The sequence below is a fragment of the Triticum urartu genome, chromosome 5A (assembly GCF_056163025.1).
Source record: "Triticum urartu cultivar PI428250 chromosome 5A, HENAU_Tu73, whole genome shotgun sequence".
In the NCBI taxonomy this organism is placed as follows: Eukaryota; Viridiplantae; Streptophyta; class Magnoliopsida; order Poales; family Poaceae; genus Triticum; species Triticum urartu.
In genome coordinates this window covers 132,365,421-132,388,587 of record NC_141877.1, presented here as the reverse complement: position 1 = coordinate 132,388,587, position 23,167 = coordinate 132,365,421, and positions in this window count along the sequence as shown.

Genomic DNA, 23,167 nt, shown 5'->3' with positions numbered 1-23,167 from the left:
CAAAATAATCTAAGTGAAGCATGAGAGTTCATCTATTTCTTCAAAATAAAACTACCACCATGCTCTAAAAGATATAAGTGAAGCACTAGAGCAAATGACAAACTACTCCAAAAGATATAAGTGAAGATCAATGAGTAGTCGAATAATTATGCAGCTATGTGAAGACTCTCTAACATTTAATAATTTCAGATCTTGGTATTTTATCCAAACAGCAAGCAAAGCAGAATAAAATGACATTCTAAGAATGGCAAACATCATGTGAAGAAGCAAAAACTTAGGATCAACCGATACTAACCGATAGATGTTGAAGAAGAAAGGTGGGATGCCAACCGGGGCATCCCCAAGCTTAGACGCTTGAGACTTCTTGAAATATTATCTTGGGGTGCCTTGGGCATCCCCAAGCTTGAGCTTTTGTGTCTCCTTAATTCCTCTCATATCACGGTCTCCCTAAATCTCAAAAGCTTCATCCACACAAAACTCAACAAGGACTCATGAGATAAGTTAGTATAAACCATTGCAAAAACCTTATCATACTCTACTATAGAAAATCACTAAAATTATTATTCAACATTGTATACTAAATGCATCTGCATATTTAATAGTCCTATCCTCAAATAGAATCATTAAAGAAGCAAACATATGCAAACAATGCAAACATAACAGCAATCTGCCTAAACAGGATAGTCTGTAAAGAATGCTGCAACATCCATACTTCCCTAGCTACAACAATTATGAAAGAAAATCCCCACTATAGTAAATTTATCATATCTTAATATGCAAAAGGTTTCAACATTTTATCACATACTTCCTTTTCTAGGGAATTATTGCAACAGCGGTAAACTTTCTGTTTTCAAACAGCAACATGTGGACTTCTAAAATAAGCATAGTAAAGGCTATCAATGCCACTTTTATTGAAATAAAAGATGCAAAAGAATTTTATAATTAACAGAAAGCAAATCCTAACAAAATAAATTGATGCTCCAAGCAAAACACATATCATGTTGCGAATAAAAATATAGCTCCAAGTAAAGTTACCAATGAACGAAGACGAAAGAGGGGATGCCTTCCGGGGCATCACCAAGCTTAGGCTCTTGGTTGTCCTTGAATATTACCTTGGGGTGCCTTGGGCATACCCAAGCTTAGGCTCTTACCACCCCTTATTCCATAGTCCATCTAATCCTTACCCAAAACTTGAAAACTTCACAACACAAAACTTAACAGAAAACTCGTAAGCTCCGTTAGTGAAAGAAAACAAAACACTACTTCAATGTTCTGTAATGAACTCATTCTTGATTTCTATTGGTGTTAAACCTACTGTATTCCAACTTCTCTATGGTTTATAAACTATTTTACTAGCCATAGATTCATCAAAATAAGCAAACAACACACGGAAAACAGAATCTGTCAAAAACAGAACAGTCTGTAGTAATCTGTAGCTAACGCAAGATATGGAAGCCCAAAAATTCTAAAATAAATTTCTGGACGTGAGGAATTTATTTATTAATCATCTTCAAAAAGAATTAACTAAATATCACTCTTCAACAAAAAATGGCAGCAATTCTCGTGAGCGCTAAAGTTTCTGTTTTTTACAGCATGATCAACAAGACTCTCCCCAAGTCTTCCCAAAGGTTCTACTTGGCACAAACACTAATTAAAAGCATAAAAACACATCTAAACAGAGTCTAGATGAATTATTTATTACTAAACAGGAATAAAAAGCAAGGAACAAAAATAAAGTTGGGTTGCCTCCCAACAAGCGCTATCGTTTAACGCCCCTAGCTAGGCATGATGATTTCAATGATGCTCACATAAAGGATATGAATTGAAACATAAAGAGAGCATCATGAAGAATATGACTAGAACATTTAAGTCTAACCCACTTCCTATGCATAGGGATTTTGTGATGAAACAACTTGTGGGAACAAGAATCAACTTGCATAGGATGGTAAAACAAGCATAACTTCAAAAATTTAAGCACATAGAGAGGAAACTTGATATTATTGCAATTCCTACAAGCATATATTCCTCCCTCATAATAATTTTCAGTAGCATCATGAATGAATTCAACAATATAACCAGCACCTAAAGCATTGTTTCCATGTTCTACAAGCATAGAATTTTTATTACTCTCCACATAAGCAAAAAATTTCTCAATCGGAATAGTGGGAGTATCATAAGAGACTCAAATACTATAAATTGTTTACACATTAAAAGATTAATGTTCAGAAAAGGGGTAACCATAATCATGGCAAGTTTTATAAATATAATCACTACTTTTTATAGCATAAGTATCATCACAATAATCATCATAGGTAGGAGGCATGCTATCGTCATTATAAATTTGCATATCAAAACTTGGGAGACTAAAAATACCATCTTCATTAAACATAGCTTCCCCAAGCTTGGGACAAACATTAATTGCAGCAAATATATTCTCAAAAAAATCATCTTCATCAAACATAGCATCCCCAAGCTTGGGCCATTTCATATCATAAGCATAATCACTCTCATCACTAATAGTATGGATAGCACCAATAGTATAGCAATTATCATATTCTTCCAAGCAAGTGCCAAAAAGATTTTCAAGATCATAAGAAGTATCATTATCTTCCACATTTATATTTTCATGAGGCACAATAGTAATAGGAGCATTATTTGGAGATATCTTTTTACCTCTCTTCCTTTTTCTTTTCTTCTTCTTCACCACATCATGTGTGGGTTCAATCCTCTTTTTGGAGCTCCTTATTAATGAGATTGGTTGAATAGGGGGCTCCTCCTCGTTACCTAATTCATCATAAGAAACAATAGAAGGATATTGGGAAGTCTCTTCCCTTTCATTAGTATTCTCTTCATCTTCTATTTGTTTTCTTTTCTTTATGTAATTGGCAATATAAGGATTTTCAATGCAATTCACCGCACAATACATATAAATCTTCTCTAGATCAAAATCAAGAAATTTATCAAGATTAAACTTTGGAATACCCTCAGTTATACGTTTCATTTCCTCATACCCCAAAAGAAGACTAAGCTCTTTATGATGCTCAAGGGTAATCAAATTATCACAATTTTTGGATACAATTCGACCATGAAACAATTTGCATTGGAGATTTAAATGACCATGTTCATTGCAAAGTTCACAAGGGGCGCGAAAAATATTGAATTTTTCAGCACAATCATCAAGACTTTCTTGCAACAATTTAGTTTCTAAATACTTATGCCTCTTGCAATATCTATCTTCCCTATTTGGTGTATACTTGCAAACCCAATGCACTCCACAAAAATTGACATGCTTATAGGAGACATTTTCATCATAACTAGTGCAATCATCATTAGTATCATGGATATTCAAAGAATTCGTACTAACAACATTGCAATCATGCTCATTATTCAAAGATTTAGTGCCAAACATTTTATAGACTTCTTCCTCTAGCACATGTGCACAATTATCGGAATCCTTATTCTCACGGTAGATATTAAAAAGATAAAGCGTATGAGGTAAACTCGATTCCATTTTTTATAGTTTTCTTTTATAAACTAAACTAGTGATAAAACAAGAAACTAAAAGACTCGATTGCAAGATCTAAAGATATACCTTCAAGCGCTAACCTCCCCGGCAACGGCGCCAGAAAAGAGCTTGATGTCTACTACACAACCTTCTTCTTGTAGACGTTGTTGGGCCTCCAAGTGCAGAGGTTTGTAGGACAGTGGCAAATTTCCCTCAAGTGGATGACCTAAGGTTTATCAATCTGTAGGAGGCGTAGGATGAAGATGGTCTCTCTCAAGCAACCCTACAACCAAATAACAAAGAGTCTCTTGTGTCCCCAACACACCCAATACAATGGGAAATTGTATAGGTGCACTAGTTCGGCGAAGAGATGGTGATACAAGTGGTATATGGATGGTAGAAAATAGTGTTTGTAATCTGAAAATATAAAAACAGCAAGGTAATGAATGATAAAAGTGAGCGTAAATGGTATTGCATTGTGTTGAAACAAGGCCTAGGGTTCATACTTTCGCTAGTGCAAGTCCTCTCAACAATAATAACATAATTTGATCATATAACTATCCCTCAACATGCAACAAAGAGTCACTCCAAAGTCACTAATAGCACAGAACAAACGAAGAGATTATGGTAAGGGTACGAAACCACCTCAAAGTTATTCTTTCCAATCAATCCATTGGGCTATTCATATAAGTGTCACAAACAGCCCTAGAGTTCGTACTAGAATAACACCTTAAGACACAAATCAACCAAAACCCTAATGTCACACAGATACTCCAATGTCACCTCAAGTATCCGTGGGTATGATTATACGATATGCATCACACAATCTCAGATTCATCTATTCAACCAACACATAGGACCTCAAAGAGTGCCCCAAAGTTTCTACCGGAGAATCACGACGAAAACGTGTGCCAACCCCTATGCATAGGTTCATGGGCGGAACCCGCAAGTTGATCACCAAAACATACATCAAGTGAATCACGTGGTATCCCATTGTCACCACAGATACGCACGGCAAGACATACATCAAGTGTTCTCAAATCTTTAAAGACTCAATCCGATAAGATAACTTCAAAGGGGAAACTCAATCAATTACAAGAGAGTAGAGAGGGGGAGAAACATCATAGGATCCAAACATAATAGCAAAGCTTGCGATACATCAAGATCGTATCATCTCAAGAACACGAGAGAGAGAGAGAGAGATCAAACACATACTACTGGTACATACCCTCAGGCCCGAGGGAGAACTACTCCCTCCTCGTCATGGAGAGCACAGGGATGATGAATATGGCCACCGGAGAAGGATTCCCCCCTCCAGCAGGGTGCCAGAACGGGTCTAGATTGGTTTTCGGTGGCTACGGAGGCTTCTGGCGGCGGAACTCCCGATCTATTGTCTCTTCTGGAAGTTTTAGGATATGTAGGTATATATGGGTGAAAGAAGCACGTCGGTAGACAAAAGGGGGGGCACGAGGCAGGGGGCGCGCCCCCCACCCTCGTGGGCACCTCCCTTCTTTCCTGACGTGCACTCCAAGCTTTTCCGGTAGCTTTCCTTCCAAAAATAACTTCTCTAGTTGATTTCGTTCCGTTTCGACTCCGTTTGATATTCCTTTTCTTCGAAACACTAAAATAGGCAAAAAAAACAGCAATTCTGGGCTGGGCCTCCGGTTAATAGGTTAGTCCCAAAAATAATATAAAAGTGGATAATAAAGCCCAATATTGCCCGAAACAGTAGATAACATAGCATGGAGAAATCAAAAATTATAGATACGTTGGAGACGTATCATGCCTCTGAGGGAAAGGAGGAGGAGGGACCATAGACTGAGCAGGAAAGCGCCTGAGGTTCAGGTTCCTCAGTCGACACTGATGTCTGGGGCGGCGGTGGAGCGATCTATAGATCCGGCTCGCACCAACGTCACTTTCGCTATCCCGATGTCGACTGACTTTCCGTCAGGGTTAGCTGCTCAGACCCCTGCTACTCCAGTACAACTCCATGCATCAGACCTAGCGGGTGCTTCGACTGTTCTGCCATCATCTCTTTTCACGGCGTACCAAACTCCAGAAGACCCACCGAATGCCGCCAAGGAAGCTCTTGTTCAGTTGAATCTCGTGATGGGATAGATGAAAGTGGTGCACGAGGCCAGTCAGGTGGCCTTCAACATCGGCGCTGCTCTGCAGACCAATGTCCAGGTTAGTTGGTTTTCCGACTGATCTTACTTCTCATCCACCCAATGGGGTTTGTCTGCCCTAAAGTCGTATAGGTCTTCCACTTCAGTCGACTTGGATTTTTGAACTAGTGGGCGCACGCTGAGTGCACGCACTGGGTGTAGTCCCCGAGACCATAGTTGACTGCGGGCAGTCGACTGTGGTCTGAAAATCTGAATTTTCTCACTAGGTCTGGGCGGGTCATGTTGAGTGACAATCTGAACCAATGGGGGCACGCTAAGTGCACCCACTGGGTGTAGTCCCCGAGACCGTGGTGGACTGCGGGCAGTCGACTATGGTCTAACTGTCTTCGATTTTTTGACTCGAGCTGGGCAGACCATGTCGAGTGTTGATCCAACTAGTGGGGGCAAGCTAAGTGCACCCACTGGGTGTTGTCCCTGAGACTGTTGTTGAATGTTTGATTCGGTGGTAGTCTTAGAGTAATTTTCACTGTGATGCTTTTTTGTTTCTGTCGACTGATATGTCTTACATATTGACTGTAGAAATCTTGTAATCTTGGGGCTCAACTTTTTACATTGAACAAGCAGCAAATCAGCCTCAACCTTGATCTGGAATTCGCCAATAAGAATCTCAAGACTGCTCGTGACGAAGTAGCTGCCATGGGAGGTAACCAATTGACAATTGTCCATCTTATGACTGGCACTTTTCCTTTCCATTTTTTTGAACCGAGTGATTTCACTCGAGCATATGTACGTAGTGAAAACCGTCAACTCCAAGTTCGTCTGAAGAATGTTATTTTTAGAGAAAATGAAGCAGGCTCTGGAGAAGAAGGATCTGGATCTTGCTACTGTGCAGAAGGAGGCGCGAGAGAAAACAACCCTTGCTGACAAGAATCTTGCTTCAATCAGCAAGTTAGAAGAAGAGAACTCCAAACTGAAGACTGATGTCTCTGACGTCAATCGGGAGGTCGAGCGACTGAAGAAGGACAAGGACAAGCCGTCTGATGAGATTGGGAGCCTCAAAGCCAAGAAGGGCGAGTTGGAGTCTTATCTGGGCCAGATTGCTGCTCAACTGGTCTTAAAACTTGAAGGTACCGATGTTCGACTGACTTGTTATGGTCGATTGACAGGTCTTATTATATTGACGACTCACCATTCATCCAACTGTGCAGAGCTTTGCCAGGACTTTGAAGCGGAAACTGGGCGGGTCGAGACAGGTCTCGACCCCATAAATTGCCCAGTTAAAGATGATGTCGCAATGAATGTGCTGCGGTTGGAATCTCGCATGGACAGCGCAATTGCTTATCTTGCCAGCCTGAAGGCGGCGATGACTCAGGTTGATGCTGAACTCTGGCCTCAAGCAGAACTGTCTCAAGACCCCGAGTCTCTGATTGCCCGACTGAATCAAATACCTGAGCGAGTGCAAGAATGGAAGAAGTCATCTGCTCGATGCGGCACTGATGTCGCCCTAATCCCTGGTCTGAGTGCATTGCAAGGATGTCAAAGAGGACAAGCTGGCGGAGCTCAAGATTGCTAACACAAAAAGGCACACTTTCCAGTCCTTCATGGACACTTTCCTTGATGTTGCCACTCGCATCGCAGACAGCATAGACCTCGACAGTTTCTGTGATCCAGCCAGCCCTCCTCCTGATGAGTGACCAAAAACATTATGATTTACCTTCCAAGTGATTGTGTAATCATTAAACTTCTTCGGGCTTGATGCTTGAGTACTTTGGATCCATGGTTCGGAACTTTGGGATTTATCTGAACTTGGTTTATCTCCGAATATGCTTGCGTTCGCCTTCGAGTGGAACTTGTTCTTCACTTGGAATAATCTTTGTATCTGTGACGCAGATCCGAAGAAAAGGTTGCAGTCGACCTGCACCTCATCGTCCTTGCGGATAGGGATGCAACGCACGTTGTACTTGTGGCGTAGCTCCGTGGAGATGATTGCAGTCGACCTGCACCTTGTCGTCCTTGCGGATAGGGATGGAGCGCACGTTGTACTTGTGGCACAGCTCCGAGGAGAGGATTGCAGTCGACCTGCACCTCGTCGTCCTTGCGGATAGGGATGGAGCGCATGTTGTACTTGTGGCGCAGCTCCGAGGAGAGGATTGCAGTCGACCTGCACCTCGTCGTCCTTGCGGATAGGGGTGTTTTTCAAACTTAGGCGAGTACTGGACTGCAGCTAAGCCCCCGAGTGTGAGGTTTGCTCATCACTCGGTAGGATTTTTTAAACTTAGGTGAGTACTGGACTGCAGCTAAGCCCCCGAGTGTGAGGTTTGCTCATCACTCGGTAGGATTTTTTAAACTTAGGCGAGTACTGGACTGCAGCTAAGCCCCTGAGTGTGAGGTTTGCTCATCACTTGGTAGGATTTTTTAAACTTAGGCGAGTACTAGACTACAGCTAAGCCTCCCGGTGAGAGGCTTGCTCGTCACTCGGTAGGATTTTTCAAACTTAGGCGAGTACTGGACTGCACCTAAGCCTCCGCGTGAGAGGCTTGCTCACCACTCGGTGGGATTTTTCAAACTTAGGCGAGTACTGGACTACAGCTAAGCCCCCGAGTGTGAGGTTTTCTCATCATCGGTAGGATTTTTTAAACTTAGGTGAGTACTGGACTGCAGCTAAGCCTCCGAGTGAGAGGCTTGCTCACCACTCGGTGGGATTTTTCAAACTTACGCAAGTACTGGACTGCAGCTAAGCCCCAGAGTGTGAGGTTTTCTCATCACTCAGTAGGAATTTTTAAACTTAGGCGAGTACTGGACTGTAGCTAAGCCTCCGAGTGAGAGGCTTGCTCACCACTCGGTTGGATTTTTCAAGCTTAGGCGAGTACTGTACTGCAGCTAAGCCTCCGTATCGGTGTCAAAACCGGCGGATCTCGGGTAGGGGGTCCCGAACTGTGCGTCTAAGGCAGATGGTAATAGGAGGCAGGGGACACGATGTTTTACCCAGGTTCGGGCCCTCTTGATGGAGGTAAAACCCTACGTCCTGCTTGATTTATTCTTGATGATATGGGTATTACAAGAGTTGATCTACCACGAGATCGAAGAGGCTAAACCCTAGAAGCTAGCCTATGGTATGATTGTATGTTGTCCTACGGACTGAAACCCTCCGGTTTATATAGACACCGGAGGGGGCTAGGGTTACACAAGGTCGGTTACAAAGGAGGAGATATAGATATCCGTATTGCCTAGCTTGCCTTCCACGCCAAGTAGAGTCCCATCCGGACACGAGATGAAGTCTTCAATCTTGTATCTTCATAGTCCAACAGTTCGGCCAAAGGATATAATCCGGCTGTCCGGATACCCCCTAATCGAGGATTCCCTCAGTAGCCCCCAAAGCAGGCTTCAATGATGACGAGTCCGGCGTGCAGTATTGTCCTTGGCATTGCAAGGCGGGTTCTTCTCCATCTTTTGAACGTCTGTAAAGCAGTGTCTGGTCCCATAAATGTTCAGACCTCTTGGCTTCTGTGCCCAATAAGGGCTTTCTCCCATGCATCGAATGAATACGAGGCGCCAGGGCGTTTTTACATTCACCCCCCTAGCCAAATAAATAAATTGTCTATTAAAGGGATGGGGATCCTTAGATCCGATCCATACCAACCTCCCCCAGGGAGAGTCCATCAGAGCGCGTTCCGGAAAGATCCATTCCAGCATGGCCAACCTCCGCAACTCCTCCTCCCATGCCGGAATCCCTAAGCCCGGTGATTGGGAGAGGTGTTCAGTCCCGCACAGTCTTTTTGTCGAACTGAAGACAAAGGGATTTCTCCCTCTGGCGTACATGGTGCCCGTTCGAGCCGGGCTCGCCACATATAATGGCGGGGAGCAAGCGGAGAGCTTTCCCTGTCCCTCTATGGGGGAACGGGTCTACCTTGTTCCCTATCTATTAAGGGGACTCGGATTTCCAATTCATCCGTTCCTCCGCGGGCTCCTAGAGTTCTACGGCCTCCAATTACACAATTTTACCCCCACCTCCATCCTACATATCGCCGGCTATGTGGCTCTCTGCGAGTTGTTCCTGGGCTGCGAGGCTCACATCGAGCTGTGGAAAAGGCTATTTTGCCTCGTCCCTCGCACACAGAGGGGGTCACTTTATCAAGTGGGCGGAGCCGAAATATGGCGCATCGCTGATACCGGATACATGTCCGGTACTCCGAAGAAGTCGCCCGAAGACTGGCCTTCAGAATGGTTTTATATGGAGGACGTTCCCCTTCCGGACCCTGTTCGGCGGGGTCTTCCTGAGTTCAACAATGCCCCTCTGAAGAAACGCCGAAGTTGGCGCCCACGGAGCCCCCAGGTGGAAGACAACAGAGAAGTCATCTATCTGATGAACCGGATCAAAGCTCTGGCTCAATCAGGATTGACAATAATCGAAGTTATGTCGATTTGCATAATGCAGGGAGTGCAGCCACTTCAATATCGTGGGCACCCCTTGTGGTGTTATAACGGGGCGGATGACGCCACCCGCTGCGCGCGTAAGGGTCCGGACATTGCCGCCGCTTTACCGAAAATTCTGTCCGAATTGTTCAAGGGTGAGGAAGAGGAGTTCACCCGCATCAAGCGACGGGATGGGTTCTCCATGTACAATCCTCCAAGCTGGGTAAGTTATATCTCCCTGCTCCCATTTTTCCCGTATTCTTTGTCATAAGTATTCACCTTGCCACTTTGCGGCAGGAACTACAAAAAGCCATAAAGGAGGTCAGCAGCCCTTCTCCACAACTAGAGGACCCTGACCGGGCCCTCGACTCCGGACTCGAAGAAGATTCGGTTATATCAGTGGAGCTGATAGACCGGCAGTTCTATCAGTTAAGCTGCGACGATGCCATGGTGGCCATTACGGCCGACTATCCCAGACTGCTCCCTGCATCGCACATAAGAAAAACCAAAAATCCCAACTCCAAAACTAGGATCCCCTTTTAGACACTTCACCCACCATATACACATGGCATTTTACAGTGAAGGCATTCGGGACGCCCTGCCGAACCCACGACAACGCGCCAATAGGAGGCACCGAGGCCGGGTAGGCCAAAAAGGAAGGCGGTCAGGACGAAGACACCGGCGCAAAGGTATAACAAACCCCGCTCCGTGGTTGTTGTCTTTCTCAAAATGTAATGACGCCCGTGTTTCTTTAACAGAAAAAACACTCGCCGGAATATGTCCGGCGATGTTGCCTATCACGCTTCCACCAGTCGGGCGCCAGGACCGGACATGGAGGCAGAAGCCGATATGGGGCAGGCGCCGGATAATCCCCCTACAGAGGATGCGGATAGATTATCCGCTACAAACTCAGAAGTGGAAAGCACCATGAATCATAGGTGCCACCGGGCCGTACTCCGTGATGCTTGTTTCTCACCAGAGGCATTTGACGCCTTCAATCCTGGAGAGGCGTACCTCCGTGCTGCTCAAGATGGTCTAGCCAGAGCCATGGATCAGTATGTAAAGGATGTACGGGTGAGTAAATCTAACGATTTATATGTATCAGTAGCCCCTGAGACTTGAAACAGTTAGCAGAACTGATTTAAGGATCATCTTTATTGTGCAGGTTCTTACACAGAAGAATACTAGGCTATCACAGGAGCTGGAGGAGTGCAAGACCCAACTGCGGGCTGCTGTGGCCGCATTGCAGGAACCAAAAAAGTCACCTGCTGGTAACATTTACTTTAAAGAATGATGGTTGCCATATAACGTGTGGCATGGCTGCAGATCTAACAACAGATGTTGCAGATGAATCCGGAGAGAATCCGGATGACCAGCATGTTATGCGACAGCTAGAGGCTGGCAAACACGTGCTGACTGAGGTTAGGCGGGAGAAAAACAATCTCCAAGATGCCAATATTAAGATGAGCGTGGAAATAAAAGACGTTCAGGGCCAGCTTGCAGACTCCGAGAAGGAGAATAAGCGGCTTCGGTGCGACATTTTCTGTAAGTGCTTGAACGAATCCTTTTAAAGGAGTTCGGCGAAGAAGCCGACTAATAGCGTTATGTCTGTAGGTATGCTGACGGGTCATCTCGGGAGGAAATGCCCGGGTCTGCGGTTGATATTCTGTCCGAGCTGTCACATCTGCACGAGCAAGTTCGGCAGGTGATGCAGGGTGTTGCCTAGGCCTTGCGGCCGTCCGTCTCCCTGCCAGAGCTTGCAGATAAGCTCAAGGGAGCACGGCGGCGCTTCCGATTATGGAAGATATCAGCCTGCCGACAGGGTGCCAGAGAAGCCTGGGCCATGGTGAAGACGCGGTATACCAAGGCAGACCCAAATCACATGGCCGAGGTCGGACCTGTGGGGCCCGACGGAAAAGAGATCCCCGTTAGCTTAGTTTATGGGCAAGTAGAATTAGCCGCAAAGTATTCTCAACAGGATTGTAAGCTAGACCGCTTGTTGGATGGTATAGAAGAGGAATTTAGTCAGTCTGCATGACTATGTAATTAAAGTGACATGTATAATGCCTTCGAGCCGGATTGTAGATCATTTGTCGTTGCGGACCTTTTCGCTTCAACCTCCGGTCCCAATAGTCCGGAGTGTATCCGAATACCCGCTCAGTTATATAAGAACCGGGGTATGCATGGAGACCAGGCGTAGGGGTCATTAGTGCTTTATCAGACAAGTGCCCAACTAGTTATGTTATATTACATGGGTAGTAAGAAACATCTTCCAGGGAGAATAGTTCCGTTAAGGGTTCCTTTCCCTGGGTAAGCATGCCCTAAAGTGCATGTCCGGACTGCGATAGGAAACGCAGGAAAAACATCTGGGGGAAGATATGGACAATAAATAAAAATCATCTTTTATTCACCGACCGAATATTCCCTTAAGAAGTCTAGCTTTCGGCTTCACCCAGTCTAAGGTACACATCCGGCTGACCTGGCAGTAACAATCACAGAGGTGCTCCCCTTATGCCCTAGCCGAATTAACGGGAACGTAGGGCGTAAATACAAGAGCCAGGCAACCCAGCTTGGCCAAAACTTAAGTCATATCGATGCATATAATGGTGAAAAAAGGTACATGCGGAAGTATAACACATGTGTGGGGCATGAGGCCCAGATAAATAATTTAAGCTTCTGTGAAAGAAGCCCCCAGGTATGAAGAGTGCGGCTAGCGCATCTGTAATGTGCAAGCGAGGCACAAGGTGACCCTTGAAGGCCTAGAGAAATAATAAAAGAAAGAAAGAAAGAGAAACAAGACAGGTAATGTATATGCATAAAATGGACAAAGGGAGGGGACTAACATAGAGTCCGGTGCTAGGCATAGAATCTTCGGAGCCTGGTCGCGTTCCATGGGTTCGGCTCGAGTCGGCTAGTCGATGCATCCCGCAGTCGGTACGCTCCACCGGTCAGAACTTGGTCAATAATGAAGGGACCTTCCCATTTGGGCTCGAGCTTGTTCTTTTTCTTATCTGGCAGGCGTAGAACTAGTTCGCCAACGTTATAAGTTTTGGCCCGTACTTCTCTGCTTTGGTATCTGCGAGCCTGTTGCTGATAAAATGTGGAACGGGCTTTGGCTACGTCGCGCTCCTCCTCTAGGGTGTCCAAACTATCCTGCCGATCGAGCTCGGCTTCTCTTTCTTCGTACATGCACACTCGAGGTGAGTCATGAATTATGTCACAGGGCAAGACTGCCTCTGCGCCGTACACCATAAAGAAGGGTGTATATCCGGTACTATGATTTGGCGTGGTCCGCAGCCCCCAGAGTATGGAGTCGAGCTCCTCTACCCAATGCGTGTTAGACTCCGTTAAGGAGCGCACTAATCTGGGTTTAATGCCGCTCATTATAAGATCGTTTGCTCGCTCGACTTGACCGTTGGTTTGTGGGTGATAGACTGAAGCATAATCGAGCTTGATGCCCATTTTGCTGCACCAGAGTTTTACCTCGTCGGCCGTGAAGTTCGTGCCATTATCAGTGATGATGTTGTGGGGGACGCCATAACGGTGTACAACCCCGGATATGAAGTCTATCACCGGTCCGGATTCGGCTGTTTTAATAGGTTTGGCCTCTATCCATTTGGTGAATTTATCCACCATGACCAATAAGTATTTTTTTTCTTGTGGGTTCCCCCTTTAAGGGGTCCAACCATGTCAAGCCCCCAGACCGCAAAGGGCCAAGTAATGGGGATTGTTTGGAGGGCGGTAGGTGGCATGTGACTTTGATTTGCAAAGAGCTGGCAACCGGCGCAGCGTTCGACCAAGTCCTGTGCATCTTCCCGGGCCGTTGGCCAATAGAATCCTGTACGGAAGGCCTTGCTTACAAGAGCACGGGCTGCGACGTGATGACCGCCGAGTCCGGCGTGAATTTGTGCCAAAAGATTCCGCCCTTCGTCTTCGGAGATGCACCTTTGAAGGACTCCAGTACTGCTTTTTTTGTACAATTCTCCCTCATGGACCCTGCAGGCCTTGGATCGCCGCACTATGCAGCGTGCCTCATTTTGGTCCTCTAGAAGTTCCTGTCTAGTTAGGTAGGCCAGGAATGGTTCTGTCCACAGGGCTATAATGGCCATTATTTCGTGGGCTGAAGGTGTTATTTCGGTGGCGGAGCCTCCGATTGTGTCAGAGAGTTCGGTATCGGGTATTTTGGCCGGGTCCGGACTGTTGTTACCGGTGTCCCCTTCCCATACTACGGATGACTTGAACAGCCTTTCCAAAAATATGTTGGGGGGGACCGCATCATGTTTTGCGCCGATGCGAGCGAGGATATCCGCCGCCTGATTGTTTTCCCGAGCCACATGGTGAAATTCGAGCCCCTCGAACCGAGCTGACATTTTTAGGACGGCGTTTCGATAGGCCGCAATTTTCGGATCCTTGGCGTCAAAGTCTCCATTTATTTGGGATATTGCGAGGTTTGAATCCCCACGCACCTCCAGGCGTTGAATGCCCATGGAGAGTGCCATCCGAAGACCATGCAACAAAGCTTCGTATTCGGCTGCATTGTTGGAGTCTGTATACAATATTTGCAATACGTACTGAACGGTATCTCCGGTTGGGGACGTCAGGATGACGCCAGCCCCTAGACCAGCCAGCATTTCGGAACCGTCGAAGTGCATGATCCAATTGGAGTATGCGCCGTACTCTTTAGGGAGTTCGGCCTCCGTCCATTTCGGCGACGAAGTCGGCCAATACCTGCGACTTAATGGCTCGTCGAGGTTTGTATGTTATGTCGAACGGGAGGAGCTCAATGGCCCATTTGGCAATCCGGCCCGTAGCGTCGCGGTTGTTTATAATATCATTAAGTGGCACTTCCGAGGCTACTGTAATCGAACACTCTTGAAAGTAGTGTCGCAGCTTCCGCGATGCCATGAATACCGCATATGCTATCTTTTGGTAGTGCGGGTACCGTGATTTTGCGTGGAGTGAGGACAGTGGATACATAGTATACCGGCTTTTGAAGAGGGAATTTATGTCCGTCCGCTTCTCGTTCAACAACGAGCACCGCACTTACAACTTGATGAGTTGCCGCAATGTACAACAGCATTGGTTCGCCGATGTTTGGCGCGGCCAGGATTGGGTTGGTTGCCAAGATGGCCTTTATTTCTTCCAATCCGGTTGTGGCCGCGTCCGTCCACTCGAAGTGTTCGGTGCGCCGAAGGAGGCGACAAAGGGGTAAAGCGTTTTCTCCTAAGAAGGAGATAAAGCGGCTTAGAGCCGCCACGCATCCAGTTAACTTCTGGATTTTTTTGAGGTCTATTGGGGTAGCCAACTGTGACAAAGCTCGGCTTTTGGCCGGATTAGCTTCAATACCTCTACTGGAGACAATGAAACCCAGGAGCTTTCCGGCTGGTACGCCGAAAACGCATTTTTCCGGATTGAGCTTGATGTCGTATGTTCGGAGGTTGTCGAATGTGAGCCTCAAGTCATCTATCAAAGAGTCAACGTGTTTGGTTTTGACGACCACATCGTCTATGTATGCCTCTACTGTTTTGCCGATTTGTTTCTCCAGACATGTCTGGATCATGCGCTGATATGTTGCGCCGGTGTTTTTGAGCCCAAAAGGCATTGTGTTAAAACAGAAGGGACCGTATGGTGTGATGACTGCCGTTGCGGCTTGGTCGGACTCCGCCATCTTGATTTTGTGGTAACCGGAGTATGCATCGAGGAAACACAATGACTCGTGTCCTGCGGTAGCATCAATGATTTGATCGATGCGTGGGAAGGGGAAGGGATCCTTTGGGCAAGCTTTATTGAGGTCTTTGAAATCAACACAAAGGCGCCAGGATTTGTCCTTCTTTGGTAGCCAGTCCGGGTTTGCTAGCCAGTCCGGGTGTTTTATTTCTATGATGAATCCGGCCTCCAATAGCTTGGCTAGTTCCTCTCCCATGGCCTGTCTCTTAGGTTCGGAGAAACGCCGAAGAGCTTGCTTAACCGGCTTCAATCCCTTTAGGATATTGAGGCTATGCTCGGCCAGCCTGCGTGGGATTCCTGGCATGTCTGAGGGATTCCAGGCAAATATGTCCCAGTTCTCGCGCAGGAATTCTCGTAGTGCAGCATCCACACCGGGGTTTAACTGTGCCCCGATGGAGGCTATTTTTGTAGGGTAAGTTGGGTGGAATTGGAATTTGACTATTTCATCTGCTGGTTTAAAAGAGGTGGACTTGGATCTCTTGTCGAGTATCACGTCGTCCCTGTCCATTGTGGAGTGTAGCGTGGTTAATTCCTCGGCCGAGAGGGCTTCGGATAATGCCTCGAGGGCCAGTGCGGCTGTTTTGTTTTCGGCGCGGAGTGCCGTGTCTGGATCGCTGGCGAGAGTGATGATTCTGTTGGGCCCGGGAATTTTGAGCTTCATGTACCCGTAATGCGGTACGGCTTGGAAGATTGTGAACGCCTCCCGTCCTAAAAGAGCGTGATAACCACTACTTAACGGGGCCACTTGGAATGTAATTTCTTCAGACCTGTAATTATCTGGCGTGTCGAATACCACATCTAGTGTGATTTTCCCAGCACAGCGTGCTTCCCAACTGGGGATGATTCCTCTCAAGGTTGTGCTACTTTGCTCGATACGGTTCTAGTCTATTTCCATCTTTTGAAGAGTTTCCTCATAGATGAGGTTTAATCGGCTCCCGCCGTCCATGAGTACTTTGTGAGCCGAAAGCCGTCCACGATAGGACTGAGGACTAGTGCGGCTGGTGCTCGGGCTGTTCGGAATTTAGGTTCATCACTGGCATTGAAGGTAATAGCCGTGTCACTCCATGGATTTATTGCTGCTACGTGGCAGATTTCGGCCATGCTGCGGAGTGTTCGCTTGCGCCTATTATTTGACGCGAAGGTCTCAAAGACTGTTAACACCGTATTGTTATCCATGGGATGGTGCTCTGTGGTATTTGGGATAAGAAGATCCTCACCACTTTTGGCCACCTGCCGGAGTATCCAACATGCTCTAAGGCTGTGCGTTGGTATTGTATCCGCTATACTATGAATTTTGCAGGGTCCGTTGAGCCAACCCTCCAGTACGGTTCCGTGCCCTGTAGAGGGTTTTTGCTTTTTGGTAGTTGACCCGGGTGTGTTGTGATAATGCACCCTTTTGTTTCGGACTAGGTTTGTATTCAGGGCCAGATTATCCCAAAAGTTTGTTTCGGTTTTCCAGGCACTTTCCATCGCACAGTACTTTCATACTATGGACGCCAAGTTAGCGAAGCGTGTTATCTCACGGCGATTTATGGCATTAAGGATTCCCTTGTCCGTGCAATTATTGCAGAAAAATAGGATTGCGTCTTCCTCGCGCCAGTCCTTAACCTTGTTCATCACAAGGAGGAATCTGGCCCAATAGTGATGTACTGTTTCCTGGGGCTCTTGCCTGATTTGGGAAATATCGCCTATGTTTGGGTGGGTGGGTGGAATTGAATCCGAACCCTTACCTGATCTGGGATCCAGGGGCCGAGGAGTTTCCAATTTTGGAAGTTCCGTTTCTGGGGTGTTACCCGATAATCCTGGCCCGCTGCCTGACTCTAAGTTCAGGGATTGGATGTTGTCCTCCCGCGAACGGGCTTCTGGCTCGGAGAGCTCGGGAATTCGGACATAGTTGGTCCCCAAGATAGAGGAAAGGTCGCCGCTTTTTTCCTCCACCACTGCAATATGATGGGGGACCGGTGGAGAGTTAATCTCCCTTTGATCGGGTTTAAGCCCAATCCGATCATAGTCCGTAGCGACTCCCAAGACGGCGATGCGATCCAAGAGCTTGTTTAAGGAGGCGAGCTCCATTGGATCCATCTATTCGGCGAGTGCCGAGTTGACGTGGAGGCTGTTTTCGATGACCCGAGAAGTCATCGTCGGCGCGGCGGCCGAACAGGCGGTCATGATGAAACCGCCTAACCGGAGAGTTTGGCCGACAGCCAAAGCTCCCCCAACGCCAAGTAGAGTCCCATCCGTACACGAGACGAAGTCTTCAATCTTGTAACTTGATAGTCCAACAGTCCGGCCAAAGGATATAATCCGGCAGTCCGGATACCCCCTAATCCAGGACTCCCTCACTCCGAGTGAGAGGCTTGTTCATCACTCGGTAGGATTTTTTAAACTTAGGCGAGTACTGGACTGCACCTAAGCCTCCGAGTGAGAGGCTTGCTCACCACTCGGTAGGATTTTTCAAACTTAGGCGAGTACCGGACTGCAGCTAAGCCTCCGAGTGAGAGGCTTGCTCACCACTCGGTAGGATTTTTTAAACTTAGGCGAGTATTGGACTGCAGCTAAGCCTCTGAGTGAGAGGCTTGCTCACCACTCGCTAGGATTTTTTAAACTTATGCGAGTACTGGACTGCAGCTAAGCCTCCAAGTGAGAGGCTTTCTCATCACTCGGTAGGATTTTTTAAACTTAGGCGAGTACTGGACTGCAGCTAAGCCTCCGAGTGAGAGGCTTGCTCACCACTCGGTAGGATTTTTCAAACTTAGGCGAGTACTGTACTACAGCTAAGCCTCCGAGTGAGAGGCTTGTTCATCACTCGGTAGGATTTTTTAAACTTAGCCGAGTACTGGACTGCAGCTAAGCCTCCGAGTGAGAGGCTTGCTCACCACTCAGTAGGAATTTTCAAACTTAGGCGAGTACTGTACTGCAGCTAAGCCTCCGAGGGAGAGGCTTGCTCACCACTCTGTAGGATTTTTCAAACGTAGGCGAGTACTAGACTGTAGCTAGGCCTCCGAGTGAGAGGCTTGCTCACCACTCGGTAGGATTTTTCAAACTTAGGTGAAATGGATTCGTAGCTAAGTCCCCGAGTGAGAGACTTGCTCATCACTCGGCAGGATTTGTTAAACTTAGGCGAAATGGATTCGCGTCTAAGGCACCCACTGGGGGATTAGAACATAAAAAAAGAACAACGATCATTTATGAGACTGTAAAACCGTGTCTTTGATAATCATACTAAGGGATATTTCTTATTACATCTCAACAGTCTGAATGCTTAAGTGTAAAAGGGGCGGAGCAACTCCGCATTCCAAGCGGGTGGCTCATCTTTCTTATGCTCGACATTTTAGAGGTGGTACGCTCCATTGTGGAGCACTCTGGTGATGATAGAAGGACCTTCCCACGTAGGGGCGGGCTTGTGTGGTTTCTACTGATCCACTGGAAGAACCAAGTCTCCTTCCTGAAATGCTTGACCCCTCATGTTTCTGGCATGGAACCGACGCATGTCTTGCTGATAAATGGTCGATCGGATCAGAGCCATCTCTCTTTCCTCTTCCAGGAGATCAATTGCGTCTTGTCGAGCCTGTTCTGCTTCATCTTCTGAGAAAAGCTCGACTCTGGTGCATTGTGAAGCAAGTCACTCAGAAGCACAACTTCAGCTCCATAGCCAAGAAGAATGGAGTTCGACCAGTCGACTGATGTCTACTAAACAACCTTCTTCTTGTAGACGTTGTTGGGCCTCCAAGTGCAGAGGTTTGTAGGACAGTAGCAAATTTCCCTCAAGTGGATGACCTAAGGTTTATCAATCCGTAGGAGGCGTAGGATGAAGAAGGTCTCTCTCAAGCAACCCTGCAACCAAATAACAAACAGTCTCTTGTGTCCCCAACACACCCAATACAACGGTAAATTGTATAGGTGCACTAGTTCGGCAAAGAGATGGTGATACAAGTGCAATATGGATAGTAGATAATAGTTTTTGTAATCTGAAAATATAAAACAGCAAGGTAGCAAGTGATAAAAGTGAGCATAAACGGTATTGCAATGATAGGAAACAAGGCCTTGGGTTCACACTTTCGCTAGTGTAAGTTCCCTCAACAATGATAACATAATTGGGTCACATAACTATCCCTCAACATGCAACAAAGAGTCACTCCAAAGTCACTAATAGCGGAGAACGAACGAAGAGATTATGGTAGGGTACGAAACCACCTCAAAGTTATTCTTTCCAATCAATCCGTTGGGCTATTCCTATAAGTGTCACAAACAGCCCTAGAGTTCGTACTAGAATAACACCTTAAGACACAAATCAACCAAAACCCTAATGTCACCTAGATACTCCAATGTCACCTCAAGTATCCGTGGGTATGATTATATGATATGCATCACACAATCTCAGATTCATCTATTCAACCAACACAAAGGACCTCAAAGAGTTCCCCAAAGTTTCTACCAGAGAATCACGACGAAAACGTGTGCCAACCCCTATGCATGGGTTCATGGGCGGAACCCACAAGTTGATCACCAAAACATACATCAGGTGAATCACGTGGTATCCCATTGTCACCACAGATACGCACGGCAATACATACATCAAGTGTTCTCAAATCTTCAAAGACTCAATCCGATAAGATTACTTCAAGGGGAAAACTCAATCCATTACAAGAGAGTAGAGGGGGAGGAGAAACATAAGATCCAACTATAGTAGCAAAGCTCGCGCTACATCAAGATCGTGCCAAATCAAGAACACGAGAGTGAGAGAGATCAAACACATAGCTACTGGTACATACCGTCAGCCCCGAGGGAGAACTACTCCCTCCTCATCATGAAGAGCACCAAGATGATGAAGATGGCCACCGGAGAGGGATTCCCCCTCTGGCAGGGTGCCGGAACGGGTCTAGATTGGCTTTCGGTGGCTACAGAGGCTTTTGGCGGCGGAACTCCCGATCTATTGTGCTCTATGATGTTTTTAGGGTATATGGAGATATATAGGGGGAAGAAGTACGTCAGGGGGCCACGAGGGGCCCACGAGGGTGGAGGGCGCGCCCAGAGGGGTGGGGCGCGCCCCCCTGCCTCGTGGCCTCCTCGTAGATCCCCTGACATGCACTCCAAGTCTTCTGGGCTTCTTCTGATCCAAAAATAAGTTCCATGAAGTTCAGGTCAATTGGACTCCGTTTGGTTTTCCTTTTCTGCGAAATTCTAAAACAAGGTAAAAACAGAAACTAGCACTAGGCTCTGGGTTAATAGGTTAGTCCCAAAAAATGATATAAAAGTGTATAATAAAGCCCATAAACATCCAAAACGGTAGATAATATAGCATGGAGCAATCAAAAATTATAGATACGTTGGAGATGTATCATTGACCGATTCGGAGTCATCCTCAAACCCCAAAGTACTGACGGAAGTTCATCGACCCAGGCGCCTGCCGCATGCTTGAGATCACGCATCAGTCGGGGTTTCAGTCCTTTGAGGATAAACCCGTTTGCTCTCTCAGCTTGTCCATTCGACTGGGGATGGGCGACTGAAGCATAGTCAACTCAAGTGCCTTGGGAAGCACAGAAGGCTCTGAACTCATCGAATCGAAGTTCAAGCCGTTGTCAGTGATGATGCTATGCGGAACACCATATCTGAATGCTAACTCTCTAATGAAACTGGCCGCGGTACTGGCTTCAAGACTTTTGATAGGTTTGGCTTAAATCCATTTGGTGAATTTGTCGACTGCCACGAGTACATGAGTGAAGCCGCTCCTACCTGTTCTCAGAGGTCGAACCATGTCCAAACCCCAAATAGCGAAGGGTCAGACGAGTGGAATGGTCTTCAGGGATGACGTGGGCTTGTGAGACATGTTGGAGTAAAATTGGCAACCTTCACATTTGTCGACTATTTCTTGTGCCATCTCATTTGCCTGTGGCCAATAAAATCCTGCTCGGTATGCTTTGGCCACAATGGTTCGAGAGGACGCATGGTGACCACGAGTCCCCGAGTGGATGTCGTTGAGGATCACTCGACCTTCCTCTGGTGTTTTGCATTTCTGGCTGACTCCAGTTACACTTTCTCTGAATAGCTGCCCTCTTATCACAGTAAAAGCTTTGGATCAGCGGACGATCTGCCGGCCTCTTCTTCGTCCTCTGGGAGTTCCTTCCTGAGGATGTACGCAATGTACGGCACTGTCCAGTCGGGGGTGATGACCAAAACCTCCGTGACTAAGTCGACCATGGCCAGGACTTCGACTTCAGTCGGATCAGCGGTGCTCTTTGGCTGCAGGGGCTCTTCAGTGAAAGGATCTTCCTAGACTGAAGGTCTATGAATATGCTCCAAAAACACATTACTGGGAATGGCTTCTCTCTTGGAACCTATCTTCGCCAAATCATCTACTACTTGATTTTTCAGTCGGGGTATATGGTGGAGTTCCAAACCCTCAAACTTCTTTTCTAACTTTCTCACCGCATTGCAGTAGCCTGTCATAGCTGGGCTTCTGACGTCCCACTCCTTCATTACTTGATTCACCACCAAATCTGAGTCGCCGTAGACCATGAGGCGACGGACGCCGAGTGAAATGGCCATACGCAACCCGTACAAAAGTGCCTCATATTCAGCTTCGTTGTTGGAGGAATCAAAATGAATTTGGAGAACATTACGAAGCTTGTCACCTCGGGGGGATACCAATGCCACCCCAGCACCAGAACCATTCAGCATCTTGGATCCATCAAAGAACATGGTCCAGTGGTCCGAGTAAATCTGAGTCGGCAGTTGTTGTTCGATCCACTCGGCGAGGAAATCCGCTATTGCCTGGGACTTGATAGCTTTCTTTGCCTCAAACTTGATATCCAAGGGAAGGAGTTCGATCTCCCATTTTGCCACTCGACCAATTGCACCTCTGTTGTTCAGAATTTCTGACAATGGTGCGTCGCTGATGACTGTAACGGATTGATCAGAGAAATAGTGTGCAACCATCTTCGTGGTCATGTAAATCCCATAAACAAGTTTCTGATAATGTGGATATCTTTGGTTGGATGGAGTTAAAACTTCAGAAACATAGTATACTAGGCGCTGAACTTTATAGGCTTTTCCTTCTTCTTCCCGCTCGACCATGAGTACTGTACTGACAACTTGTCCAGTGGCTGCAATGTAAAGTAGTAAAGGCTCTTTGCTGATTGGGGCAGCGAGCACTGGCTGGGTGGAAAGCAGCGCTTTGAGATCTACAAACGCTGCATCAGCTTCAGGAGTCCACTCGAACTTGTCAGATTTCTTCATCAGTCGGTAAAGAGGCAATGCCTTTTCACCGAGGCGAGAAATGAATCGACTCAAGGCGGCCAAACAACTAGTAAGCTTCTAGACATCATGCACGCGCACAGGGCGCTTCATCCGGAGTATGGCACCAACTTTCTCTGGGTTCGCGTCGATCCCTCGTTCG